Genomic DNA, 7449 nt, shown 5'->3' with positions numbered 1-7449 from the left:
AACTCCATGGGTCCATACTGATTTCATGCGGCCACTAGTATTCTCTCATACTGACGAGCCATACTACGGAATGCAAGGTCACAACCATGCATCTCACCACTCCCATCCTAGCCTGTACAAGCGTTCAAGGCATGGGAGAGAACAAAACACTTATCTTTTTAGGTTCTTTTAGTTAGTATTAGGTGTGACTGTTATCACTTATTAATCCAACTTACAATGAGTTACCTTGGCAGCCTCTTAGGGCCTCGGCCCCCATTGCAAGCCACTTCCCGTCACTACATGCAGATATCCTACCCTAATGCTCATGGAATCATAAGTCTCAAAATCACAAAAATAATCCATAATAAAATCATCAAATATGCATAAAAGCATCAAATCTCCATGAGCAAACATCCATAGAAAATCATGAACACAACAGCTCTCTATTGGCAACTGAAGTATCACTGGTAATCAAATATCCAATGGTTCTCAATAACCAAAATATATATATATCTCAATCATACTGATAGAAGACTTCAAAAAATGGTTGAGTCAAACATGTCACAACATGACATCATCAAGAATAACTCATAACTCCAATTTACTTTTTATTTAATTTATATTTAAAGAGCATACTAATAGAAGACTTCAAAAAATGGTTGAGTCCTTGAGTCTTCTATTTAAATATTTCTAACTTTCATTTTGATTTTTATATCTTTTATTATTATTATTATTTATTTATTACTTTATTATTATTTTATTATTATTATTAATTTTAATTTTCTAATTTTCTTTTATTTAATTCATTTTCCTCAATAATTCACATTTAATTAATTATACTCAAAATATCAAAGATCATGATATTTTATTAATTTTCTCCAAAATAATTAATTTCTTAATTAAATCTATTTATTAAGACTTAATTAATGAAAAATTCACCATAGACCTCCAAAATAAAATATGAAAACCCATCATAGAACAAATCATACAAAATCAGTCTAAAGGGTTAAAAATCACAAAATATGTCATCCGACATATTCGGTGGGTACTCAATTCTAATACTTGTCCTAACTCATTAGGACAAATGGTTTAAGGGTTTGGGATTTGGACTTGAGAATTTATCTCCCTTCTCTTATCATTGAGATAGTATAATAGGGTATGCTCATCCTGGCAATTCAGGGAAGTCGATACCCAGTACCTACAACCTGCAAAAAAACCATGCATATACATACAATATATAATGCTAAGCTAAACAGACAATGGCAGGAAGTGGTGCATCGTGTAGATCCTAACTAAGTAGGTGACTACGACTCCCTTCCTTAACCACATCAGAAAAACCATACAATATGAAAACATGCACACCATACACATGCAAGTATGGGGTAAGTATGCATAATAAAACACATAAGATAATAACCATCAACTAATCATCAATAATATCTAAAAATAATATAATGATCATCATACATACATGAAATGTAAAGTCTAAATGATCTCATCATACACCAACTGAATCCATATCATAATATCTGATAGTGTCAAAACAATACCACTAAACCATCAACATAAAACTAGTCCATCATAGTCTGATAATAATAGCAACAATATGTCCAGAAAAGATGTGAACGAGGGTAGGCACTACATCCACCCCCCCTTGGATTAGGCTTACTCCTGGAAGCCTACAAAAAAATAGGGATATAACTCTCGTAATCTAGCTGCATCCTCCCAAGTGGCTGAAGAATCATCAGTAGGGTCCCATTGGACCCTTACCTGCTTGATGGTTTGGCCCCTGAGGGTCAACCCCTGCTGCTCCAAAATATGAACCGGCTCCAAAGCCAACTGTCTGTCCTCTACCTGCAATGCATTCCAATCAAGAACATGCACAATATCAGGAATATACTGCCTAAGCACTGAAACATGGAAAACATCATGAATGCGAGATAGGCTGGGTGGTAGAGCAAGATGGTAAGCAACCGAGCCAATCCTCTCTAAAATCTTGAATGGTCCCACAAAATGAGGTGCTAGCTTAGAACCCTTTTGGTACCGGATCAGACTCTTTCACGGACACACTCTCAATAAAACCTTATCACCCACAACAAACTGCTTATCAATCCTATGAGCATCAGCATACTTCTTCTGCCTATCCTGTGCTGTAGTCAAGTGCTGACGGATACACACTACCTGTTGCTCCATATCATGAAGCATCTCAGGACCCAACAGGATGCGATCCTCAAGATTGTCCCAACTCAATGGTGTATGACAAGGATGACCATATAATGCCTAAAAAGGTGCCATGCCAATAGAACTATGATATCCGTTGTTGTAAGAAAACTCCACTAGGTAGAGATAATCCTCCCAATGTGTCTGCCTATCCATCACATACATCCATAACATATCCTCCAAAACTTGATTCACCCTCTCTATCTGACCATCAGTCTCTGGATGATATGCCAAATTGAAGTTTAGTTGTGCTCCAAGCTCATGCTACAATGATGTCTAGAATGCAGATGTGAATACAGGGTCCCTGTAAGAAATGATCTTTCTAGGAATACCATGTAATCTCACAATATCATGCATAAAGATATTAGCTACAGAAGCTACTGTGTAGGAAGACCTAATTGGTGAAAAATGTGCCACCTTAGTCAACCGATCAATGGTGACCATGATAGCATCATGATGTTGAACTTTCATAGGTAATCCTACAATGAAATCCATGGAGATGATATCCCACTTCCAAGAAAGAATGAGATTAGGCTGCAAAAGTCCAGCTGGGTGTCTCTGACACTCAAGACATCTAGCCACAAAATCAGAAATATCTCGCTTCATCCCAGACCAAAAGAACAAACGTATCAAATCAGCATGCATCTTCTTAACACCTGGATGTGTTGAGTACGGTGTACGATGGGCTTCTCCTAGAATCAAGGTACGAAGCTCATCCAAAAATGGCACATAAATCCTCCCCAAATGTCTTAAAAGACCATTTGATTCTCAAACGTAACCTACAAACTTACCTTCCAAAGGCCTTCTTGAATCAATCTCTTTGCACACTTCCTGATACCAAGAATCCACAGGAAGTGCCTAAAGAACCTGATTCCTCAAATCCACACTAAGAGTCATCGATGTTATCACATGTCTCCTGCGACTCAAAGCATCCACCACCACATTCTCCTTTCCCTAAATGTACTTAACCTCAAAATCATACTCGCATAGAAATTCCATCCATCGCCTCTGGCAAGCATTCAAATTAGGCTGAGTAAAAATGTACTAAAGACTACAATGATCATTGTGTAGCTCAAATCTATGCCCAACAAGAAATGCCTCCGTCTTGTCAAAGCATGAACTACTATTGCTAACTCAAGGTCATGTGTAGGATAATTTAACTCATGCTCCTTGAGCTTGTGTGATTCATATGCAATCACCCGTCCATTCTGCATCAATACTACCCCAATCCCTTCAAGAGAAGCATCTATACATACCATGAAATCACCTTCTAGATTAGGTACAGCTAGAATTGGTGCACTGGTCAAAAGTTCCTTGAGCTTCTCAAAAGCTTCCTCACATTTCTCTATCCATACGAACTTCTTTCCTTTCCTTTGAAGAGAAGTGATAGGATGTGCTATCCTAGAGAAGTTCTAGACAAATCTGTGATAATAACTAGCTAAACCCATAAAACTACAAATTTTTGACACATTAGTCAGTGTAGGCCATTCTATTATCACCTGAATCTTTGCAGGATCCACTGAAATACCATCACCTGAAATAACATGCCCTAAATACTAAATCTCTGATTTGAAGAATTCACACTTAGCTGCATTAGCATAAAGCTGATTGTCTCTCAAACACTGCAATACCAACCGCAGGTGTTCCTCATGCTCCTTCTGAGTCTTAGAATATATCAATATGTCATCAAGAAACACAAGTACAAACCTATCAAGATATGATCAAAAAACACCATTCATCAAACTCATGAAAACCGATTGAGCATTAGTCAACACAAAAGGTACCACTGTGAACTCATAATGGCCATAGCGCATTCGAAAAGCGGTCTTGTGAATATCTGCTTCCTTAATGCAAAGCTGGTGGTATCCTAACTTAATATCAATCTTGGAGAATATTGTAGCTCCCTTGATCTGGTCGAATAAGTCATCAATCCTAGGAAAAGGATACCTATTCTTAATAGTCACCTTATTCAACTGTCTATAGTCAATACAAAGGCGCAAAGAACCGTCTTTCTTCTTAACAAAGAGCACTGTTGCTCCCCATGGTGATACACTAGGTCAAATGCTCCCTTTGGCTAGAAGTTCTTCTAGTTGAAGATGTAGCTCACCCAATTCCTGAGTAGTCATGCAATAAGGAGCTTTAGAAATAGGCTCTACTCCAGGAATCAGATCAATACTAAAGTCAATGTCCCTCTTCAGAGGCATGCCAGGAATCTCACTTGGAAAAACATCTGCGTACTCCTACAAAATTGGGTTATCTAAAATCTCCCTCATGGGATCTTCCTCATCAAGATCATTTACCATAACAACAAATATTTGACATCACTTATGGAAATTTTTCTTAAATTGCATAGCAGAAATCATCCGCAGAGATATAGGCCTTGGTATCCCAACTATCTGCACATCATTCCCTTGGTCATCTTGGCACAAAATGATCTTATTCCTGCAATCTATATTGGCTCTATGAGATCCAAGCCAGTCCATGCCTAAAACCACATCATAGGAACCAAGGGGTATGACTCAAAGATCCACTGCTGTATCAAAGCTTCCTAAGATAAGCCCACACTTATGAACTACAGAATCTGTGGAGACCTTTATGCCTAAGGCTAGTTCCACTTGCCAACAACAATCTTGCTTCACCGCATCTAGCTTACACTTAGAAACTATAGATGGTGAAATAAATGAATCTGTAGCTCCTGAATCAAACAATACTAAAAGAAATATATCTCTAATAGCACCTGTGGTCTCAACCACTATTCCTTGATGATCTGCCTGACGTTGATCAACTGTCGCAAAAACTCTATGTGCTCTACCTGCATCACCAACTGTAGGCTCTGAAGCTGTAGGCCTAGGTCCTAAAAATTGAGGTTCTCACTGTGGACACTGAGCTGCATAATGTACAATCTAACCACATGAAAAACATTTTGTATTTCTACCAGAACCTCTTCCCATAGGTGGTACATTAGATTTCTGGCAACTGTTCCTGCTAACAAAAGACTTGCTACTCTGAGCTAGCTGATTGGACTGATTCTGTCTATTGCATTGAGCATTGTAGTTATTCTTAGAACCTTTGCTACCACCTTGAGCCTGAGAATTTGAGCCCTTTTGTTGCTGTGTATATTGAGACTACTACTGATATTGTTTCCCCTTAGAGAAAGAAAACTTCTTGTTACCACCTGAATTGTAGTTGCTTTTAGATCCCGATGCCACTGGCGCTCCTACAAAACCACCTTGAACAAGATTGACACTTTTCTCAAAAAGAATTGCTCGATGCACCACATCCTTGAGGGTTTTTGTCTCAAATACCTTATCTCCCCCAATAATATGGTTATTCAAACCCCTAATAAAATGTTGTGTCAACTGAGCCAAATTTTCACTAAACCCTGAAAAAGACATGAGCTCATAAAACTTATGCTCATACTCGATCACTGACAAGGTGTACTGTCTGAGATTATGAAATTCATCAACCCTTTGCTATTTCCAATCCTTTGGTAGGAATTGTTCACAGAAACTCTCTACGAATAACTCTCATGTAACATTGCTCATATCAATTCCCAGCTTCTTCTCCTCAATCGTCCACCAAGTGGCCCAAAAATTCTCTAAATTGGTGATTGGAAATCTTGCCTTAACATTGTTGTCAAATTCCTACATGGCAAAAATCATGTCGAGGGAAATCAGCCACTGCTCGACCACATAACTAGAACCTTGCTCATTGAAAGGCTTAACCTTGGATGTTGAAAGATCCTTCATCTAAGTGGACATAATGGACCTCTGACGATCCTTCCAAGGACTCCTAGACCTAGGTCTATGCTCTTGTTCTATCTGATGCACTTTAGGCTATTCTTGAATAGGAGGTAGATCATCTAGAATAGTCCCCATAATTTGTCTCAAACTAACCTCTTCAGACTCAGCTTGGTCCTTTCTATGGCTCTCTTCCTGCTGCCTACTAGAGTGCTCTTCCCTACTCTCTACATGAGTCGATCCCTCATGGGCAGAATCATGGGCACTGACAACTCTACCATGACCACAGCCTCTTCCATGGCCTCTACCATGGCCTCTAATAGAAGACCTAGTCCCAGATACCATCTTACAACAATACAAAGTAGTATTGAAATCACATGTTACCATAGACTATGTTCAGTTCTATGTTTAGGTTTAAGTAAAATTTCATGTTTTGAAAACTAAGTGTTGACGTATGAAAAATATACAAGTAACAGTTCCAGTTCTGTTTCAGGTCACCTAGTTTCAAATTGAACAAATACACTTGATAGTTCAAAGTTCTAGTTATTCCAAAATACCCAGAGCTCCCAATGTAGAAACTCAGGCTCTGATACCAAATGTAATGCCCTGCCAAGGGATCCAAAGAATTAACCTAGAATTTCACTAAGTTTAGTAGCATTTTTTTTCATGAAAGTAAACATCACATATAAATTATGCACAATAACAAAAGCAATAATAATGTCCATCTTAAAGTAAACATAACATAAATATCATATTACATTCTTTAAGATCCCTTAATGTTGAATTACATACATGAATCCATCTAGTACAACATCCTCATGAAATGATAAGTACAATGTTTATACATTACATTTCAAATGCTTATTCATCCACTATACATGTCGCAGGGTATGACAAGCTCAAAAATATACATACATAGAATAAGGTATATTATCCTATTCTAATCCATGATACATCAAGTAAAGACAATCACATGATACACCATCATAGAAGATATAAACATCCATCATAAAGATCAAACATAATAAACTAAGTGCACGGTTCCTCCCAACTGTCAATAGCATCATTAGACCATCATGGATCCTAGCCATCCCTCTGTGCATAACATTCCAAATCACCGAAGAGATCATCGGTATTAACATAGTAGGAATGTCACTCCTAATAAATACAACATCATATGTAGAATGTAATCTAACATGCAAATATAAGCATAAGATAACATCATCTAACATATGCTAATCATCAATGAAAAAGGATACATATCCACCATCATGAAGGATGTATCAGCCACGATGTCTCAATGAATCTCAAAATGATAAGAGTGGAAAATACACTACCACCCAACCGCGTGGTACCTAAGTGGTCCACTCCCACCGTGCTAAGGAGATAATCTCAAGTCCCAAACAGGCTATCAAAATCACATAGCACATATCTTTATAAGTCCAAGAATTCTAAAAGTATACTAACTCAAAGGTTCCAAACACAAAATTTGACATCTAATCCCAGAGGC

The sequence above is a fragment of the Cupressus sempervirens genome, chromosome 11, assembly GCF_028749045.1.
Source record: "Cupressus sempervirens isolate cs-2001-9-10 chromosome 11, ASM2874904v1, whole genome shotgun sequence".
Classification (NCBI taxonomy): domain Eukaryota; kingdom Viridiplantae; phylum Streptophyta; class Pinopsida; order Cupressales; family Cupressaceae; genus Cupressus; species Cupressus sempervirens.
Note: the sequence above shows the minus strand (reverse complement) of the source record.